At 51.3% G+C, this 22,429-nt stretch overlaps 1 protein-coding gene across 2 annotated transcripts in view; it reads left to right on the top strand.

Moving 5' to 3' along the window:
- Window positions 1-22,429, top strand: part of ZNF536 (zinc finger protein 536) — a 414,784-nt gene that overhangs the window by 42,642 nt on the left and 349,713 nt on the right. For both annotated transcript variants that reach the window (XM_045532445.1, XM_045532444.1), the window contains exon 2: window positions 10,076-10,145. The gene's annotated coding sequence lies outside the window, so the exon portion shown is untranslated. The remainder of the gene's footprint in view (window positions 1-10,075; window positions 10,146-22,429) is intronic.

Below are 22,429 nucleotides of genomic sequence, written 5' to 3'. Positions count from 1 at the left end.
GTGTGGACATAAGTTTCAACACATTTTTGTAAATATCACAGAGCATGATTGCTGGATTGCTTGGTAAGACTATATTTAGCTTTGTAAGGAACTGCCCAGCTGTCTTCCAAAACGGTTGTACCATTTTGCATTCCTGCCAGCCGTGAATGAGTGTTGCTGTTGCTCCACATCCTTGCCAGCACTTGGTATTGACAGTGTTCCAAATTCTAGACACTGGAATAGGTTGGTGGTGGCACTTAACTTTTGTTTTAATTTGCAATTCCCTAGTGACATGATGGTGAACATCTTTCCACATGCTTATTTGGATACCTTCTCTGGAGAGGTATCTGTTCAGATCTTTTTGTCCATTTTTTAATTGGGCTGTTGTTTTCTTCTTTTTGAGATTTAAGAGTTTTTTGTAGACTTCAGACACAACTCCTTTATCAGATATGTGTTTTGCAGAGATTATTCTCCCAGGGTGTGGCTTGTGTTTTCATTCTCTTAACCTTTTTCCTTTTTAACACCTGTGGGGACTCAGCCACCTCAGCCAGGGGCTTATGTTTTCACAGGGCCAAACAGTGTCTATTTGCATTTGGGACCTGAGGTTTTGGGACATTTGAAATCAGAGATACATGTGATGTTCTCAACTATGTTCATGAACACAAAACACACACATACACACACAGAATGGAAAGAAATGCACCAAATTATCAATAGCAATCACGCCAGCCGATAGAATTATGGAGTACTGTGATTTTCTTCTTTCTAAATCTCATATGTTCCAAATGTTCTACAAATGAGCATATGTAACTTGAATAACCAATTTTATAAAGTAAAATGTAAATGGACTGAAATAAAACAAAGTGACACTTGTAAGGGGAACCAAAGACGGTCGAGTTCGAACGTGTATAACTTTCATTTTGACTTCAGCAAAGACCAGTGGGGCCAACAGTTCAAGTGATATTGATGATCATACATTATCTCTAAAACCCTGCTTCAGAAATCAAGTGCATTTTCCGTAGGACCAAACTGGGCTGTCAAAATGGCCCTGTTTTTTGCTAAGCTCTCGATTGGTACCGTACAACATGAACATAACATAAACCATGTATGCAAGTCATGCACGCAATTTTGAACTTTCTAATCGCCACATTATATTTTGTTTAATTCAGTGTATCCAAAATATTATCATTTCAACACATAAGAAATATAAAGAATATTAATGAGACATTTTACATCCTTCCAAATGTGATTTGTGCTTTATACTCACAGCACATCTCGACTCAGACTGGCCATGTTTCAAATGCTCAGTAGCCACGTGTGGCTAATGGCTACCAAATTGGACGGTGTAGCTCTATGTGATGGCTGAATATTCCAGCACTATCTGGGAAGTAGAATATCTGAGCAGTGGCGTTACCTGCAGCAGTGTAGGTGACACGGAAAACAACCACTTTGTGGTTTCCAACTATTTCACATTTCTTTTTCATAATGAGCTACTTCCTAGATACCTGGTGATTTGACGATGCTATGAAATCTCTTCTGTAAAGGGACAAATATTCTTAGCTCATGTGGCGATGCAATCTGTCAGATTCATCTCTGGGGGCCAGAGGTATCTTGGATTTGCTGTCGAGTCTTGAGCTGAGTGGGGTCTGTGTGCTTGCAGATGGGGTGGGACCCAGGACCGCACTGGGCAGAGGTGTGGGGGCAGTGGGGCCCAGGAGAGCCTGTCGAGCACTGGCATAGAGGAAGTGGCCTCTGGGGAAGGAAGGAGCCGCCACCCTGGGTGGGTCCAGGCTTCGGGAACCCACCAGCACAGCAGCCTTGTGGAAAATTTGTGCGTCTGGTTCATTCTTCCTAAGCACACTGGCTTACAGGATAAGTTCTCCTTCTCCACCTGGTCCTGGGGCAGAATCGCCCACGTTGGGATGGGCAGGAGGAATCCAAGTGCTGAGTGGAACCAAGGTCTGTGCACACTGCTAAGGGCACCGTCGTGGGGGCCATGGGAGGTGTCTGACCGGTGGACATTAGACAAACTTGGCTGCCTCTGACACGGGGCTCTCCAAGGCTGTAGGTGAAGAGCTGTTGCCCCAAGGTGGGAATGGTGTGGCCGAGTGGCTCACAGCACAACCCCGGAATCAGCCTGCTGGGATTAAACCTGGATCTGCTGTGCAAACCTCTTAACCTTGGGCTCATCGCTTCATGGCTAGTGCCTCAGTTTCTCATCAGCCAGTGAACATGATGATGATACCTGCCTCCTAGGACTCTTGTGAAGACGAAGGGAGATCGTGCATGTTAATTCTTGGAACTCTGGTTGGAGCATGATAAGTGCTCAGTAAATGTTAGTTGTCACTCTTACTGAGTTCAGGAATGGTTGTTCAATGAGAAAACTCCTTCAGAAGGAACTGCATGCATGTGAGTGTGTGGGTGTGACTGTGTGAACGTGAGTGTGTGCAAATTCTGGCTGTCTCCTGGAGTGTGACTGCATGCATGTGAGTGTGTGGGTGTGACTGTGTGAACGTGAGTGTGTGCAAATTCTGGCTGTCTCCTGGAGTGTGACTGCATGCATGTGTGTGTGTGGGTGTGACTGTGTGAACGTGAGTGTGTGCAAATTCTGGCTGTCTCCTGGAGTGTGACTGCATGCATGTGAGTGTGTGGGTGTGACTGTGTGAACGTGAGTGTGTGTGCAAATTCTGGTTGTCTCCTGGAACACATCTCTTTAATGGCTCGAGTGTTCCAGTCTCCTGCACCATCAGCCTGGGCTGAATCACCGGCAAGAATATCTTTCCTTTCCCTTCACTTTCTCTCTCTTTTTTCCCTTCTCAGGGCTGTTTTGACTATGAATTAATTGTAGGTTTGGGGACTTGCAAACAATAATCAAAGCCAATAAACTTCAAAAGGATGGGGAGGACCAGGCCACCGGGGGAGTGCAGGGAGCCGACTGAGGCTCTTGGTGGCTGCAGGGTGGCGTAAGGGGGGGACTTCCTATGTTTCTTCAAAGGGGACTCCAAAGGGTTTCGGATTGTCACTTAAAAGCTCAGATGCAAAACTTTGGAAATCTGGTGAGAGGTGACGGTTTCCAAAACAGCTATTTTTATCTTTTGCCAGCGACCGTGAGCCCAGTGGAACGTCGAGTTAAACTTGGAATTTCTTGGCAAGGGTTAATAATCAATGTAGATCTCCTAACAAAGGAGATGCTGCCTTATTATACTGGGAAAGTTTTTTTCTTAACTGTCAGTGAAGCAGTACTAATTATTACTCCAGTGTAAATGAGGTCATTTCCTATTAAGAGAACAAAATGCTCAGCCTTGCCTTGCCAATTCATACCAACTATTTTTCACACATACTCAGCTTTTTAGTTTTTTTTTTTTAAATTTTGATAAAAATCCATTCATTTGTATTAGAAAAGTGTAAACCATCGCAATAATAGTTGCCCATGATTATCCAGATGAGCTTTTGTAATGTGTGGGTTGTTTGAATACCATGTGTTAGCTATGGAACAATTAGGCAGCTGAATGGATCTTTAAAACAATCAGATACTTTTATCTCACTGAAAAAATACATTCCTTGGATGTGTACTGTTAAACCGTAAATTCCGGGGAACATTAAGCCCACGTCACGAGGAGAACTTTCGGATATATGTTGATCAAGGACAAAAAGACATCCAAATATCTTGTCTTCATGTTTTCATTTTTTTTTTATGCAAGCAAAAAGATTTAAGGAATATTGTAGCAAACAAAGGGTAATTGTTTTAGCCCAGATGTTGCTTTTGCACAACAAGCAGGTTACAATGTTCCCACAGAGCTGATGAGCCCAATCAGGGAAATGATTAAAAATTGATTTTGTCCCTGTAATTACAGTATGTAAACTACTTAGCTTGGATTGCAAAGGAAGTGATTTTCTAATTACGTATATACTCTGGTGTCTAATGATTGGTTTTTTGAAGTAATGAAGAGAGAGCACTAACGACTCCTTGGTGTTCTGTTGTTTAAGAAAGACCATCTTTAGAGTAAGCAGCAACAGACAAAGAGTTTAAATTGAATTTTCAACACTGTTAATGTGCACATGGATTTGTTTATTAAAGAGACAGGAATGTAATTTGATTGGCTCTGAGCATCTTGGCTTTTTTTCATGCTAAAGCATGTAAAACTACATGCCCTGGGTAGGCAAGCTGGAGGGAAGAAACCTCTGCACTCTTCTTCTGCCATCCCCATGCCCGGTCCGACATCGCAGGGTCTCAGGTTTCTGCGAGCGTCTGATGTCTGTGTATCCTGAAAGCATTTAGATCGAACAGGTATCAAATAGCTTCTCCATCAAAGTTACCTTTGTTTTAGAATGAAAGAAGAGGCTTCCTCTGGAAGCATGTCTGGGCAGCCTGGCGCACTTTGTGTTATAATATGTCAGCCACGTCGTGTGATACTGGGCTCTGCGTCAGGGTGGCAGCTGCCACCACCCTCCCCAGCGTGCACGTGAACGCTCACACATGCACACGCAGGCACACGCTCACACAGGTGCCAGTGCCCGTGTTCAGAGGCCTCCCTCCAGCGGGTCTGTTGCAGGATGCTACGAAGTAGACTGGTGGGGTTTAGGGGGGCCTGGCTGATTCTGAACCTGCTTTGAGACACTTCGCAGCTGTCCAACAGCAGCTCCTTGGGCTCCTGCGCTGGCGGAAGTTGGGAGCGGGCGGCCGGTGCTCAGTGGCGGGATGTGCTCCTGGGGGAGGGGTAGCTCCCTGGTGACCCCCACGGCAGGTGCCTCGGGTGCTGTCTTCAGCAGGTCCCTCGCACATTCTTCCTTGGCCCGTCCTCTCCTCTGTGGGCTCTGGGTTGGGAACTTGGCACCTCATGTTTTAAAATGTTAGTTTTATTATCATTCAGGGGCGGTGAGGCCCATAGAATGGGAGACAACTGCCACTGAAGAGGGAGTTTGTTACTCACAGTTTCCAAGACTGGGGCGCACTGTGCCACGGGCAGGCCACCCGCAGAGCACCAGGTCTGTCGTGGAGCAGAGAGGGTGGGGGACATGTAGGCAGGAGCCTTTGCTGTGGTTTCTGGGGGCGAGGCCAGGCAGGGGGTTGTGCAGGCTCAGGGCCGGCCAGCCGAGTCACTGCAGCAGGGCCAGGATGTGGGGTCGTCTCCAGCTGTGGCTTCCTGGCCCTGGGGCACCGGGGACTATGGATCGGTTGCTTCACCTGCGGAAGGAGCTCCCTGAGGTCTCTTGCCACCTCTAGGAATGGGCCAGCTCTGAGAGGGACAGTCCAGGGGTCACCACGGGCCCAAGATGTCAGAGCACCAGAGCCACGTGGCTAAGGTGCCTGAGCCCTGGGCCAGGGCAGGTTTGGGAGGTGGTGCCCCAGGCCCCCAGCGTCCTGGGCCCTCCTTACTCTGGGCTCTACTTGGCAAGTCTCTCTGGCTCCATGACGGAACCATCCTGAATCTGCCCGCTTTTCTCCACGGCCATGGCCCCTTCCCAGGCCGAGCCGGCGTCCTCGCTCACCTGTTCAACTGCAGAGGGTCCCTGGGAGCTTCTGCCCCAGTTCTTCTGCTCCGTCCGCCCCTCCCCCCCGCCCCGTAGCAGGCAGAGTGGCCCTGGTGCAGTGCGAATCAGAGCATGATAGTCTCTTGCTCAAAACCCACCAATGACTCAGGATAAAATCCAAATTTCATACCCTGCCTGACAAGGCGTGGATCCTAATAGCCCATCTCCTGCTCGCTCTCCTTAACCTGGACACACGGAGCTTCTTGAAGCTCCTTGAATGCACCATCTCCTTCTGACCCCAGGGCCTTTGCGTGCACTGTTTGCTCTTCTTGTAAGTTCTTCCCCAGGTCCTCACTGGGCTTGCTCCCTACTTCTGGTCTCTTGGCAGATGTTGCTTCCTTAGAGAGGTCTTCTCTGATTGTCACTGTCACTTTCTCCAGCTTTAGTTCTCTTCTTAGAGCTTGTTATTTGCTGGTGTTACATTTTACTTTTGCTTGCCTTTCACTGAACTCTGCTTACTAAAATGTAGGCTCCACCCAGGTGGACACGTGGTTTATCACCGGGTCCCTGGTACCTGGGCTGGAGCCTGAGCGCAGGAGGCGCTGGGCACGTGACGGGTGGGTGAGGGGCTGATTCCCTGAGGCCTTTCCCAGCAGCCGTCCTCTCCAGGTACCCTCTCCTGCTGGACACTTGAAGGGACAGTGGCTGTGCCATGTGGGGCCCTGTATATGCTCCGGAGTTCTCTGAGAAAGAAAGTGAGACTCACTCCGTGCTGGGACACAGAGCTTCCAAGTCTGGGGGAGCTGCGGTTTTTGGGGGGCCCTTGTTCCTAGTGGAAATTGAGAGTAGTGAGCGCTGGGCTGGGAGGACCCAGAGCCTTGGGCGGGAAGTTGCAGCCTGGGTGCTGGGTGCTGGGGAGGCCTGCGCAGCACGGGAGGCTTTGGGGGTGCTGCCCTGCAGCCGCAGCACGCAGGGCTGTCTGGGGACGGAGCTGGGCACCCAGGGGTGTCTCCCCTCTTGAGCCTGTTGGTCTTGCCCTCCTCTGGGCAGAGGCCTGGAGGAGTCCGGCTGGCTCCCCCTCTGAATCCCTCTGTCCCTCCGTCCTGCCCACCCAGTGTGACTGAGCTGCAGGCCCTCCTCTGTGGGGGACGCCTGTTGCTACCCTTAAAGCTGCCGTGGCTTAGAGCGGGACACAGGGGAGCGGTGCCACAGGAAGGCACGTGCTGGCCTAGAGGAGGCTCTTCGTGCTACACACGAGGCCCATTATGAGCCCCGGTGACAGCCAGGGGACGGACCCATCTTTGCTCGCCTCCACTGACTTGCAGGTACCACCTTCTCCCGCAGCACCCTGGGCCCGAGTCCGGGAGCCTGCGCTCTCGCCCCCCTTGTAAGAAGCCCTTGCCCAGGGAGGGGGTCTCTGGCTCCACTCGGAGCTTCCACGTGGGCTGGGCCAGGGACACCTCGGGGGGGCGCCCTGCTTGTTTCCCCCACAGGGAGCCCACGTGGCCTCCCCGGTCCCGTGGGCAGAGGTGAGGCAGGGCCAGTGAACAGGGCTTGGGGGTGAGCTCCGTTCTCCCTGTGGAACTCACAGGGGTGGCTGTGCGGGCGGCAGGGTGGGCCCACCGTGTTCGGGCTGGGCCAGAGCTGCAGGGCCCCTCCCACTTCCCTGCGTGGTTGGTGGCCCCATGTCTTCCTGTGCTCCCCGTTCACCCCCAAATTCCCTCTCAGTGTTTCATCCCCCATCCGCCCACCCCCTTCCTCAGAGGGGCCTTGGAAGGGCCTCTGGCTCTGAGCTGTCCCTCGTCCCTCCTTCTCCCCCACCACCCTGCGCTGCCCACCCCACCCCCGCCAGGCCCCACCAGGCCTTCCCTTGCCTGCCCCACCTTCGGCACCTGCAGAACCTTCTCTCCCCTTCTGAAGTCGCAGCCACTCTGCTCCTTTCTACGACCCCGTAGCCCTCTCACGTCAGGCGCTGTGACCCTCTGCCCCTCCTGCCTGCAGCCTGTCTCCACTGGGACCTGCTTAAGGGCTCAGCTCAACTGTGTCCCCTGCCCGGGGCCTGCCCTGCTCTCCTGGCTGCTGCCCTGTCCCCGCGGCCAGGCTCTCCGCAGGGCAGGCTGTGTCTGCAGCCCTTGGGCGACCGGCTTGGCCCCTGGCCTCCCTCAGGGGCCTGGTGCACAGTAGCTGCTGGGAAGAGTCTGGGAGCCACCGGACGGACAGGTGTCCTAAGGCCACTCGTGCCAGGTGCGTGTGGCTGGGGACATCTGCCCGTGAGCCTTGTCCGCATTATAAAGGGGAAGCAGGGGTATCTGTTTAGTGGCTGCAGTTCCAGGCACTGAAACACACCTGTGCAGGTCAAGTTTTTGGTGAGGTGGCTGCTACCCAACGTCCCCAATTTCTACCGCCTTTGCCCTCTGCCCCTTCCCCGCCGCCTCCAAGCTGCACCAGGCTGGGCCTGTGGGCATCGTGGCCCCTGGGTGGCCCCTCCCCCCGTGTGGGATTCCTGTGCCAGGCAGGGACAAGGGGTGGCTCAAGTCCTCGGGACTGACTGTGTTATCTCTAAATGAGAGTCACTTGCACCAGAAGAGCCGTTTCTTTCATTGAGGAAGACAGGGTTCCTACGCCGGCATTTTCCTTCCTCCCCAGCCCGAATCTCCAGACATCAGTGGCCGGATGTGGTCACCTTTCCCCGACCTGCAGTGACTGTAACGACATCAGACACCAGGAGCCCCCTCTCATTAGACTGGTTCAGAAAGACACAAAAGGAACTAACTCAATTTCCTTTCCTGTGGGTTCAGCGTAGCTTTGACACGCCGGCTGCCCCGCTAGCGTGTTGGGCTAACCTTGCCCGCGTGGGTCAGCCACCTTTGGATAAACCCCTAATCGGTCGGGAGAGCACAGCCCCCAGGTGGCCACGGGGCTTGTGCGGGGCCTCTAAGGATTAGGGCACCTGTGGCCTTAGCACCCGCCACCGCGGGGTGTGCGTCTCGGAACTGGTGGTGTTCCCCTCAGCGGCGGGAAGCCAGACAAGCCGGCGTGGGGCTTCCCCGATGACGTCTCCCTGTGTTCTCTTGTCGTCGGAATTTACAAAGCTTCTAAGTGAATAGCCCCTGGAGGATAGTCCTAGAATTTTGCAAGTCATGAGCCTGGTTATAAAATCTGAGTGTGTCCCCCACCTCCTGCCGCCCCTCCCTACACACGAAGAGTCTTGTGAGCAGCGCAAATTCGTCTCGTAGAGCAGCTGGGGACCGGGGACCTGTCCAGTTCAGCGCTAGGACAGAACCTCCGGAACATGTAGCATCGAGCATTTATTTGTCACTTCTTAGCTTTTAATGTTGAGCGATACAGAAGAAACAACCCCACATGCAAAAGACATCTCATTGAGGGGAGAGAGACAGACAGACACTGAGACTTGGAAATTTCTTTCCTTGTTGCAGGTGGCTGTGATGTAAACTTTTGCTTTGTGTCTCCAGAAAGGCAGGTGGAAGTGTGTTTACAAATGGCAGCATCCCTGTTGTAGCATGCAGTCAGCAAACAGCTTTGTGGTTGCCAGAAATCAGTCTTGGAGCTGGGTGGAGTGTTGCAAGCCGGTGGTTTGATGTCCCAACCTCTTGGGCTGGGGCTGCCACCCGGGGCCTCCAGACACATCTTCTTGTTTCCCACTTGCAGAAGTGGAATCCTTGAATCCATACGGGAATTCTACTTCTGTAATCAGAATTTACAACTTGAAGTTCAGTAAAGTATAATGTATCAAGAGAGAACTCCTGTTTGCCTTGTGAAATCCCTTCTGTGACATGGAGAAACAAATGAGATTTTGAACTGTGCTGGATGAGGGGTGGGCTGGAGACCGCAGGTTGGGGCTGGCCTCAGTCACCCCCTCGGCACAGGCTCTGGAGCCGCGGTGGGCGGGTGCCCCAGCTTTCGCTCTCAGCCCTTATCTCCTCCGAGCACGCCGTAGGAGATGGGATCATCTACTGGGGCTCATTTGAGTTGTAACACAGAATGAGCAGGTAGAAAATCTAACTGGCAGATGCTTTCCTGGTCTTGGTTCAAGAGAGAGGACTTTGATGCCAAACACAACATCTCTAAGCCTGTCAGCTGCAGATTCCTGTTTTGGATCTATCGACCACTGCCCTGGCCACTCAGCAGGCTTGGCCAGTTGAAGTTGGGGTGGAATTTTGTCTACTGCAGGAGGCTCCACAAATCATGGAGAACACAGGAACCCATGAGAACTTGCTCAGCTCCTTCACTGTCAGAATTCTAAGGAGCAAGAGGAAGGGAGGAGGGAGGAGGGAGAGGATGAGAGAACCCTTATTTGCTCGTATTCCTCCTCTCCGTCCCATCTAGAGAAGAGATGGTTAGAAGCCCCGCCCACTTCTTTTTCTTTTTTGCAGGTGGAGATTTGCCACTGAAAACAAGCCGAGCAAATCTTGTTCCTTGCAGAAAAGGCCACATAGTTCCCATTGTTTAAATTGCTCAAAGAATTGGGGCAGTGGGGCTATTAAATATTTTTAGGGTCTCAATCAGCCCAGCAAACTGTTACCTTGGATGAATGCTGTTTATGTGTCTTATTGAAGTAGATACGTTTGACATTTGAAATTTCTAACAAGTCTTGTTTTTGCAGTTCCTGCTCACCACGGCTTTAAGAATACCCTTCAGCCAGGAGGGAGACCCACCGCTTTAAGACTTGCCGGGTAAGGACCACCGTTCTGCAGTTTGCTGGAGTGGCGTCTGTCTGTGAGTTTGTGGGGGGAGCCCAGGTGGCCCTCCTTGGGTGGCAGATTCCTGTGCTGAGGAAGACTTCTCCCAGGTGCTCCTTTTCACTCCAAGGGCAGAGGTGGACCGTGGGGGAACGTCCAGGTTCAAAGGGGTCTGGGAGGTAGCGTGGGTTCCTTCCGGGTGGGCTGAACACACAACGTGGGGACATGCTCCTGAGTCTCAGAACGGGGTCACCCACAGGGCAAAGCCCGGCCAGGGTGACTTCATTCTTTCTGTGTGACATCCTGCGTCGCTGACACCAGCCACCAGCCTGGAACCAGAGCTGAAAGCTAGGTGACCCTGTCCAAGCGGCACCTGCGGTACGCAGCCCCATCACTCAGCCACGGATTCGGTGGTGTGGCCCGTTCTTGGAGGAAACCTGTCCCAGAGCGGCCCTGGCTTTGTCACCTCAGTCGGGCTCCAGATCCCAGACTCCAGAATGGAATGCTTTCCCGGCGTAGGAGCTGATAAAAAGTTAAAATACAAAAGAAAGGGGGTGCGTGCGTTTGGCATCCCCGGTGGCTCCCTGAGAGGCTGCCCCGATATCTCTGTAAACTCACCCTCGGACCTAATCAGCCAAACCCGCCTTCCCCTGACCACGTGTCTCGGAGGTCACTACATAAACCAGGGAAATTGATAGCGGAATTATGCGCTCAGAAATTAATTTTATATTGTACTGAATATATATATATTTTATTGTGACTTTATCTTGTTGGGAAAGTGCTTACTTGTGATTCTGTGGATATTCCTGACCGTGGATTACTTTTATTTTGGTTTTTACACAACAGTTGTATTAGAAATTTGCTGTTTTATTCTTACCTTCTTAGTAAAAATCCTTTTATCACACAATGGGTAATTTATATCCATTACTAGGCCTTTCAATCCTTTTCAGTGGGGCTGTCAGTGCCGTTGGCACAGTAATGATTAATGTGATCTAATAATAGTGCACCATTATATTACCTTAGTAAAACATGTACCAACATCCTATTCGGATCTACCAAATTCATAGCTTCCTATAATATTTTTGTTGAAAGACAGGATTACTATTTTTCAAAGCTGATTTTTTCCCCTTTAACATATTTAATGAAAATCACAATTCTTTGCCTTGGTAATCCCGGGCATGTGATTGGGCTTGATGGGTGAATTCTGCATCCGTGGCACCGTGGTGATCTGCCAGGCGAGGGGTCCGGCAGCCCCGCTGATCTGCCAGAGAGATTATTTCATTTCTCTTGGGCCTGGGTGGTTTTGCCTTGAAGGAAAAAAAAAAAAATCACCAGGTTTCTAGTCCATTCTGACCTGTAATAAGGAAGGTGTGTTTTAGATCAAAATGCAAGAGAGTAAGTGATTTGGTTGTTTTGTCCTCCGTCTGCTGGCAGATGGGACAGTAGCAAAGTAGCTTCAAACCACCTTCCCAGAAAGGACTCTCCCTGACCCACCCTTCCTTCCCCCAGCTTTGGCCCAGCCTTTCTGGGGCTGACGCAGGGCTGGGTAGTTCCTTGCTGTGGAACCCTGTCTGCTCATTGTGGGGTGTTTATCAACATCCGTGGCCTCTACCCTCTAGATGCTAGTAGCCCATCCTCTTCCTCCACTGTGACAACCAGAAACGTCTCCAGAAATTTCCAAATGCCCCCTGGGCGTCCCAGTCAGCTCTTGTTGGAGGACCACCAGTCTAACATGGTAGGAACATAAGTTGATATTCTGGGGTGTGGGGGGATTCCTGGCAGAGTTCCAGAGCTTCATGGTGCTTCTTGGGATGCCTTCGGCTTTGGGGGACAAGACAAGGGAACGGTGACTTGCACCCCGCATCCTCGTCTCGGCTGAGGTACGGCCCTCTGCCTTCCTTCTCCTCCTCTGCTGTCACAGAGCCTGGCCTGAGCCAGGGCCTGAATCTTCGCTTCTTCCACTTAAATCCCATTATAATCACACTTGTGATTGATAACATTCCACCTTTTCAAAGGGCTTTAAAATCTGTGTCAACCAACGATGACATTATTGTAATGCAGGTGAGATGTATTCAAACAATTACACACTCAAATCGAATTGGGAAGGTTTGTCCTTCTCTCTCCGTGCCTTTGTGATGTGGCTTCAGCCAGCACCTCGGCATCCCTGGCCCTGGAAACCTCCGGCGGAAGAGCAAACGGGAAGGGGCAGGTTTTGCCCTGATGCGGCTCAGCTTTGGAGGAAGCTTGAGTGTTTGGGCTTCTTAGGGCTGGAAGGTGGGGGAGGAAGGTTGTCGAGCACAGAGAGGAGACAGAGAGAGAGAGAGAGAGAGAGAGAGATCCTTGTTTTTGATTCAGAACAAAAATTACTGCTGCCACATTGGCTCGCAATATGCAATCAACTGAAATCAGGAAAAGTATTTTGAATACAAAATTTATATTGAAATACTTGAATCTTGATACGTGTGCACTGACATACATGTATCTATTTAAATCAAGGATAGAGAAGATGAGAAATAAAGCTTTTGTCATAAAAATATTGCCTGCAGTATTTGCCCTCAGATGGTTCTGCCACGCTGGAATATATTTCGTGCCGTTAACATTTCCATATGCAACACTCCTGTTTGTTTTTACAACTGATCCTCAACGATATCCACAAATGAAGGAATGGCTCTGATTTACCTTTGTGTTAGGAAGACGTCAAATATGTTGCAGTGTTTGGGACGGGAAGCATTTTGGCAACCCACTCCTTTGCTGGCTCTGGTCTGTCTCCCCACTGCAGTACAAGCCTGGCAGGGTAGGGGCCTTGTGTGTTTCGTTCCTGGCATGGTGTCTACTACATAATAGGTTCTCAACAAAGCTTTGGTGACTGGAAGAATGGGTGGGTGGGCGGGGGTGTAGGTGGGTAGGTAGATGGATGAATGGAGGGGATGGATGAGTGGGTAGGTGGGTAGGTGGATGGATGGACAGATGGATGGATGGGTAGATGGGTGGGTGGATGGATGGATGGATGGGTGGATGGATGGATGAGTGGATGGATGGATGAGTGGATGGATGAGTGGTTGGATGGGTGGATGGGTGGATGGATGGATGTATGGATGGGTGGATGGATGAGTGGATGGGTGGATGGATGGGTAGATGGGTGGATGGATGGATGAGTGGATGGATGAGTGGTTGGGTGGATGGATGGGCGGATGGATGGATGGATAAGTAGATGGATGGGTGGATGGATGAGTGGATGGGTGGATGGATGGATGGATGGATGGGTAGATGGGTGGATGGATGGGTGGATGGATGGATGAGTGGATGGGTGGATGGATGGGTAGATGGGTGGATGGATGGATGAGTGGATGGATGAGTGGATGGGTGGATGGATGGATGAGTGGATGGATGGGTAGATGGGTGGATGGATAGGTGGATGGATGGATGAGTGGATGGATGGATGTATGGGTGGATGGATGGATGAGTGAATGGGTGGGTGGCTGGGTGGATGGGTGGATGGATGGGTAGATGGATGGATGGATGGATGAGTGGATGGATGGATGGATGGGTGGATGGATGGATGGATGGATGAGTGGGTGGATGGATGGATGGATGGATGAGTAGATAAATGGATGGGTAGATGGAAGGATGGATAGAAGAGTGGGTGAATGGATAGGTGTGTGGGTGAATGGAGGTGTGGGTAGATGGACAGGAATCTATCTCAAGCTCTGACAGAAGCAAAGTACTGGGCCTAGTGATCCAAATGAAATCTTACTTTTATCATCTCTTCCTCCCCTTGGCCTCTAAATGGTCAGTTGTAGCAAGGCATTCTCATTATTTTTTTTAATCTATCTTTTAAAAATGAAAATGTTTGTCTAGGACTATGCGAGGCAATCTCTGTAAGCTGAGAAACACCTTGTTGTAAAACTATCTTTAACATCCAGAAGGGCACATACAGAGATGACTGCAACAGAAGACATGGAGGCAGAGGAGGAGACAGCAACCTCTTTCACAGTAGGACATGGATGAGGAATTTATGAGACTCAGAAGACTTCCTGTTCATGTGACTGGATGTCCATGTCCTAGGTGCAACTCTGCAATTTACCATGTATTTCATGTTCTTTTGGAGGTTCTTGGGTGACCCCTTCAGAGCCGCTACGCTTGATCTCTGTGGGACCTGCCACTGCTCAGCCGTATAGGGTCAGCCTCTTTGGGGGACAGGCTGAAGTTCCGAGGAATGGGGTTCTGAGTCCAGGCATGGCATGGCAATGTACCTGTCCATTGGGAAACTTATTCCTAGCAATGGGGAGGGGCCACGCCTAGGCCTTTAAGTTATTGCACAGTGGACATCACTGTAGTACCACGAGAGCATAACGAAGAAGGGAGATAAATGACCTTGAAACCTGGCAACCTGTAGCAAAGGCGTAGGTTCTGGAACTAGACTTCCCGGGATCGGAGCCCTGGCTCCACCGCTCACTAGCCATATGACTGTGTCAAGGGACTTGTACCTCAGTTTTCTCATCTGTAAATTGGGAATGACAATAGTGACAGTGTGGTAGATCACACTATGTGGTGCACATAAAACAATGCCTGGCTAAAGTAAGCATTAATGAAAGTGTAACTCTGCTATTCTGATTGTTTTCATTTTCTCTGTTCAATCATCTTTTTCCATTTCTCCCTCTTTATTTAAGATTAATGAAAACATAGGCCATTTGCAGATAATTAGCCTTTTCCCCTTCAGGCTCATACCAGAGCTAGGAACCCTGAGACACTGCCAGGCATTGGTCTCTCCCCAGTACCCCAGGGACCGTGGTTAGCAAGTTCAGAGAACGTCAGAGAGGGTGGTGAGTTCCTAAGTCAGCCTCCCCATCCCGTTTCCTTTGAGGAGGAGCGTTGTTGACACAGCAGTGGGGTTTGGGACTGGCCTGGTGTTTGCAGAGAGCATTCCTGAGGAGGACGCACGTGGTCACGGTGGGTGGGGAAGGCCGGCTCTTAAAAGGGAGGCACCACCCACAGTTTTTCTCTTCTGCCCCCTTGCAAGTGAGACGCCGGCATCATGGCCCGGTTTTATATTTTTAGCTTCCACTGAAATGCGATGTTTTGCTTTTGGTTTATTATGTATGCAAGTATCTTTCTGATAAATTACATGTGTAATTGTGCCATCGTAACCACTGCTCGTCAGCGACAACATGTAATTAAACTCACCCTTGCAGTCACTGAACTTTCCTGTCCCTGGCAAGATCGCTGACCACTCCTAGGAGGGTGCACCTCCACGCACGAGGCCCGCGACTGCCCCGCACTCCAGGGCGAGCACACGCGTGCGACAGCCCTGCTCTGGACGGCTGCGTGCGGACAACGGGGTTAGGTGGTGAGGACTGGGGGTGCCTCTCTCTTTGCTTCTGTGTCTATGCCCAGATGACTATCGTCCCCAGAGTGGGTGCCTGGGAAAGCCTTGTGCGAGTGAATCTTAGAGCTTCCTTCGTTTGCCTCTGAGCCCTCTTCACATGGAACCCCAAAACCCTTCCACTCATTTTCTTTTTGGAGGTGTTTGCCATGCAGCTCTCATGCCCCTGTGCCAAGGGCTGGTAAGCTACAGCCTGTGACACACCTAGCACACTGTCTAGGGTTTCTCGTTTTGTGTTTTGTTTTCTATTTTTAGAGAGGTAGTCTGACTCTTTTGCCCAGTGGAATGCGGTGGTGCGATCGTAGCTCATGGCAGCCTCGAATTCCTGGGCTCAAGTGATCCTCCCGCTGTAACCTCCCGAGTGGCTGGGACTACAGGTGCCATGCCTGGCTAATTTCTTAAAAAATTTGCTGTAGTGACAGGGTCTCACTGTGCTTCCCAGTCTAGAACTCCTGGCCTGAAGTGATCCTCCTGCCTTAGCCTCAGCCTCCCCAAATGCTGGGATTACAGGTGTGGTGGCATGTTTTTTTTCCCTACTTCATTTAAAAACTGAAAAAAAACCCATAACATAAAACTTGCTGTCTTGGCCATTTTAAAATATACAGTTCAGTGGCATTAAATACATTAATGTTGTTGTGCAATTTGCACCATCACCTCCAGAGCTTTGTGATCTTCCCAAACTGAGATGTTAAACCCATTAAGTACCTCCTCATTCCCCTACCTGCCAGGCCCGGCACCCTCTGTTCCCCCGTCTGCCTCCGTGAGATTTAGCTACTCTGGGAACCTCGTCCGTAAGTGGAACCACACGGTGTCTGTCTGTGACTGGCTTATTCTGCTTAGCGTGATGTCCCCAACGTTCATCCCTGTTGTAGCATGTGACAGGGTTTCCTTCCTTTTTAAGGCTGAAAAATATTCCATCGTATTTATGCACCGTGTTTTGCTTATCTATTCACTTATCGATAGACGCCTGGGTCGCTCCCACCTCGTGGCTACCATGAACTATGCTGCCACGAACATGGGCTCACGTGTGCCCAGGATCCAGCTCTCAGGTCTTTTGGGTGGAATTCCTGGATCACATGGCCATTCTATTCTTAATTTTTTTGGAACTGCCACAGTGTTTTCCGTAGTGGCTGCACCGTTTCACATTTCTGCTGGCAGCGCACGGGGATCCCGGTTTCTCCACATCCCGGCCCTGCCTGCAGGACAGTAGCGGTCCCAATAGGTGCAAAGTGGTTCTCAGCGAGGTCCTGCCTGTGTTTGTGTGGCTCGTGAGCTAAGAAGGGCTTTTACATCTTTAAAGGACTAGAAAAAATTAGAGAAATGGTGTTTCATGATACATAGAAATTGTATGAAATTCAGATTTCGGGGTTTATGAATAAAGTTTGATCGGCACACAGGCCCTCCATTCATGTGCATGTTGTCTGTGGCTGCTTTTATGACACAGTGGCAGAGCTGGGGGTTTGGGACCCAGCCTGTGTGGCTGCAAAGCTTGAAATAGCGACCACTTGACCCTTTCCCGGAAGCACCTGCCAGTCCTGCCCTGTGGTGAGCGCTCGGCCCTTTGTGTGGTCCAAGCTCGGGGGCAGTCCGCTCTGCAGACACGGAAGCCAAGGCTGCATGCAGACACGCAACTCGACCACGTCACGTGTTTGAACAGTGGCTAAACCACGTTGCGTGTGCTCATCCCGGTGACTCCCAATCTTGCACTCGTGCTGTAGCATTAGACGAATGAAATCCTTTGGGGATGCTCCTGCCAGGGAACTCTTGTTGGGGTTTTTAGTAAGCCTGAGGTCAGGTCCTAATTGAGAAGAAGGAATAGTCATTGTGCTGAGATGCGACATTGTCCTTGGCAAGGTGGCCAGTCACGGGAGAGAGAGGGTAGGAGGAGGGGCAGGTGAGTGCGCTTTCCTTTATTTCTTGCGTTTGAACCCTGAGACCTGCACCTGACGCGGCAGGGCCGGATGGACCCTCAGCTCGGCCCAGGAGGAGATAGTCTCGGGAAGCAGGCATGTCTACACCATGGCATTTCCTCAGGATTAGAAGAAAAGCCAAACGAACAATAACTTCTTGCATTAAAAAAGTGAATTATTCTCATAACGAAGAGGAAAGAAAGCCGGGTCTGCAAGGAGACGTGTCCACTGATCCTTCCCCTTCGTCCTTTGATCGCACGTTGCTGGGGACGAACCCTGGCGTAGATATCTTCTGCCGCCCCGATTCTTTCTCCCCTGAATGTGCGGATCTGCTCTCCCTTTTCTCAGGGACTGTCCAGGACACTCTTTTGCCTCTCAGGCTCATTTGATCAGCGGGCGCGTCGCAGCTAACGAGGGGACCAGGCAGCTCCCCCCTCGGCCCCTCCCCTGCTGGCCACGCTCGCCCTCCCCCAGGGTGTGCGCACTTGGTACAGGAGCACTGCTGTTTCTCACTACGGAGGACAAAGTGGGGATCGTTACTGGTTCTTTCTTCCATGAGGAGAAAAGCTGTGATTGATTTCACATATTTTGTGTGCCTCGTGGAAATCCGCTATCAATCCCGAGTATCTGGGGGACATTGGGGGGCCTCCAGGAAACGGTGGGTCTTGCGTCTTTCTCAACCAAAGAGACCGTGGTTCTCCTCTTGTGTTTGGCTGTGCATGACGTGTCCCCCCAGGAACTACTGTGTTTCGACAACAGGCTTCAAGCAGCCACAGCGCAAAGCATGACAGTGTTTTTCATGAACTTTTGGCTGCGGGTTGAGTCCGGCAGGGCTGGACTTCTTCCCCTTACAGTTTTCTGGCTGGATTCACTTTGCACAAAGGGAAGTACGATAATCTGAGTTGCAGGATGATAATGTGATCGGCATGTTAGCACATTTCAAGAGAGACAGCAGTGACTTTGGATTTTGAGTTTCATCCTTGAAACTTTGCAGAGCGGCTCAAACAAGGGGTCTGAACTTAGTAGGTGCTCAGTAAATATCTGAGGAATGAGTCAGTCTGGTCATTGCTTTGCATCTGAAAATAAGTGGGAGAGATATGTAATAACCTAGGCCTGTATGTTTTTGGAAAGAGGGGTAGCTATGACTTTTTTTTTTCTGTTTAAAGATTAAGTTTGCTTCTTAGCTTGGTGTTGGTCTCTGTCTGCCCAGTAGCCCGTAAGTGGGGGTAACACTCCCACAGACTCATCTGACCTTGAGTTTCCGACTCTTCTGGCTCTGGCTACTCCCTTCTGTGTCTCTCCTGCCAAGTAGCAGCTGAACCTTTACTGCAGGGCCCTGTGCTCAGCCGAGCGGGTGGGATGTGGTCCGCAATGCTGGGGAGCTCGCTGCCCCGCACAAAGGGACTTTGGCTGGGAAGGTGGCACATGTGTACGTGTATCTGCTGGGGTGGGTGGGAAGGGGTGCACGTGTTGAATTTTCCCTGCCACAAAGTATTTTTACTTTCTTCCTAAAATACCGCAAGAAGATAATAAAGCTTTTCTGATGTTTATATATGTGGATTATTTCATGTCTGAAAACAGTTAATAGCACAAAACAATGCTCTCATGAGTAAGCTGAGCTGAACAGAATAATTTTTGTTCTTTAACAAAATATAACTTGTGACAATATTGACAATATAAAGAATAAGTATGGCATATGCTAGAATCTTTCACCAAATTCCTGTTTCTCCTTTCTGCGTCCTGATGTGTGTGTGTGTGCGCGTGTGTGTGTGCGTGCGCGTGTGTGTGTGCGTGCGTGTGTGTGCGTGTGCACGTGTGGGTGTGCGCACGTGCATGTGTGTGTGTGCACGCGTGTGCGTGTGCGTGTGTGTGCACACGTGTGTGCGTGTGTGTGTGCGCGTGTGTGCACGTGTGTGTGCGCGCATGTGTGTGTGTGCATGTGTGTGTGTGCATGCATGTGTGTGTGTGCACGTGTGTGTGCATGTGTGTGTGTGCACGTGCGTGTGTGTGTGTGTGCACGCGCACGTGTGTGTGTGCACGCGTGTGTATTTAAACATGACTTTGATGTTTCTAGAAATGTGACATCCCAAATATTGTCGGGTCTCTGGTAACAAGACAGTGAGTGGCAAATGTCCCCATGGGTGGCAAACCCCTAGAAGAGGTTTTGGAGGTTTGCAGACGACCTGGCAGGAGTCCCTGCCCTCCCCTTGCAAGCTCAGCTGCTGCTCCTTTGGGTGGGGTCCTCTGCCTCCCCTCCCCTCCGAGGCCTCAGGGAGTGAAGGCTGAGAGAAGGTTCGCGGGAAGCTGAGGCAGGTGTGCCTGGACAGAGGTGGTATGAGTGTGGGGACGAGTTGATCCCGGAGGGAGGAGGCCGTTTCTGATTCTCCACCTGCTGCCGTCAGCCTGGGCGACCTTGGGGATCCTCAGGCCAGGGCAGCTGCAGGCTCGTGCCTGAGGGGTGAGTGGTTTGAGCCCCGGTGCCTAAGGTTCTTAAACAGAGCGACCTCGCCAGGGTGTCAGTCGGCACACACAGAGCCCGGGGGTGTTGGTAGCCTGCAGACTCTGATCCGGTAGGTCTGGGGAGGGAGGTTCTGTAACTCACAGGCTCCCGGCCGGTCTGCTGCTGCTGTTCTCAGACCACACTTGGAGCAGCAGGGAGCTAGATGGGCAGTTCTTCAACTTGGCCATTGATTAGAATCATCTGGGAGCTCTTAAGACCTGCCAGTGCCTGGGCCTCACCTGGGAGCCCCAGACCAACGCAATCAGGAGTCTCCTGGTGGCAGCAGGGTGACGGGTGGCAGATGACTCAGGTGCAGCCAGGGCGTGAGCCCTGGTGTGGTGTCCTGGCTCTCAGCCGGAGCCGCAGCAGGATCTCCTGGACGGCTTTGTAAAAACAACTTCGGGCCCCGACCCAGATCTTCCGATTCAGAAGTTCTGGAGGAGGGTCCGAGAATTTGAATTTCTAACACGTCCTGAGGCAGTGCTGCTGCTGCTGGCCCGGGTCTGCTCTTTGGGACCCCCCGGTCCAATGTAATCAGCTATGTTGATCATCAGTAAACAGCAGCCATAAGGGGCGGGAGTCACTCCAGGGGTCACTCCAGGCACGTCTGCCTTACACCGTGAGCTGCCTCCACGAGCTCTTATTTGAAAAAAAAATTGTGAGTAGAAAAAAAAATGCCCGAAAACCTCCAAAGTAAGGCAAGACTTTGAAACATGTGGACAGTGAGTGTTCTTTCTTCAACTGAGAGAAACACCAGGCAGGGACTTTGGCCATTCTTGTTACCAGATGTGGCCCTTTTTTACCCCAGTCCTGCCCTGTCCTGCAGCAGGTGTTTCCCACCTGAACTCCAGCCCCCTATCACCTGTAAATGCTCACACCTATTGAGAGTGTTCACACCTACTGAGAGTGCTCATACCTACTGAGAGTGCTCACACCTACTGAGAGTGATCACACCTACTGAGAGTGCTCACACCTATTGAGAGTGCTCACACCTATTGAGAGTGATCACACCTACTGAGAGTGCTCATACCTACTGAGAGTGCTCACACTTATTGAGAGTGCTCACACCTACTGAGAGTGCTCACTCTTGAGAGTGCTCATACCTATTCAGAGTGCCCACACCTATTCAGAGTCCCCACACGTATTGAGAGTGCTCACACCTACTGAGAATGCTCACACCCATTGAGAGTGCTCACACCTACTGAGAGTGTTCAGACCTACTGAGAGTGCTCACACCCATTGAGAGTGCTCACACCTACCGAGAGTGCCCACACCTACTGAGAGTGCTCACACCTATTGAGAGTGCTCACACCTACTGAGAGTGTTCAGACCTACTGAGAGTGCTCACACCCATTGAGAGTGCTCACACCTACCGAGAGTGCCCACACCTACTGAGAGTGCTCACACCTATAGAGAGGTCTTGTGGGTCCTGGCCTGGTGTTGGGCAGCTCAGCTCACGGTGAAATCCAATCTGTGCAGCTGCTCTGCCTGTTGACTTTTACTGAGAGTCATGCACTGTCCTCATTTTATGGGCATGATCTCATTTAACTCTTGTAACGACCTCATGAAATAGATGCTGTCATTGTCCCATTTCAGAGGTGAGTATTAGATGCTGCCTCCCAGATTGACGGTGTCGATGAAAGGAAGCTACAGTCCAGGCTGAAGGGCAGGGAGATGCACCTGTGGGTGAGGGCAGTGGCGTGTGATGGTGAAGACTGTCTTTGTTGGTGTTTTGGGAAGAGACCAGAACAGGGTTCCGCCAGCTCCATAGGTCCCAGTGCCCAAGGCCTGAGCCAGGTGACAGAGCTCAGAACCCCTGGCTGCCTGCCCAGAGTGGCTGGCCTCACGAAGAGGTCACTGTGACTGTCTTGGTCAAAGTCCCAGTTGGCCAAGGCCTTCTGGGGAAACTGGCCCGTGAGGTTCCTCCTGGGTGAGGCCCTTTTGTTTACCTCATGATTATGCAGAAGTGTCTGGGAGGAGCTTCTGGGAACCAGGCAGGGAGAAGGTGGGTAGATCTCTCCAGGGTGTGGGTCCTGGTTCTGTGGCTGCTGTTTCTAACCACAGGGGCTGGCTTGGTCAGCCCTCGGCTTGCCCTCTGTCACCAGCACCCCTGGAGAAAAGAGATGTGTCCAGCACAGGGGGCTTTTGCTGAGATGTCTCCCTGCTCACCTAGTGTGCTTGGTTGGGAGAGGTTGGGAGGCCCCTGATTGGAGGAAGGGAGCCACTGATGGGCATGTGGTCTTCCACGTGGCACCTGGGTCCTGTCTGTGGGGGTAGGATGGCAGTGTCCTTTTGCCCCCATTTGAGCTACCTGCTGTCATCCTTGTAGTTGCGCTGGTTCCCCTGGTGTGACTTGGCATTTACAGCTGGTGTTGGCAGGTGAGAGTGAATCTTCCAGAACGAAAGCTTCCTGACGAGGTGTTAGGCCCCACAACCAGGCATGAAGCCCCAGTCAGGAAAGACCTCTCCAGTGGCCAGAGTTGTG

Source organism: Lemur catta, chromosome 19 (genome assembly GCF_020740605.2).
Source record: "Lemur catta isolate mLemCat1 chromosome 19, mLemCat1.pri, whole genome shotgun sequence".
NCBI lineage: Eukaryota > Metazoa > Chordata > Mammalia > Primates > Lemuridae > Lemur > Lemur catta.
Note: the sequence above shows the minus strand (reverse complement) of the source record. Positions and strands in the feature narration are given on the sequence as shown.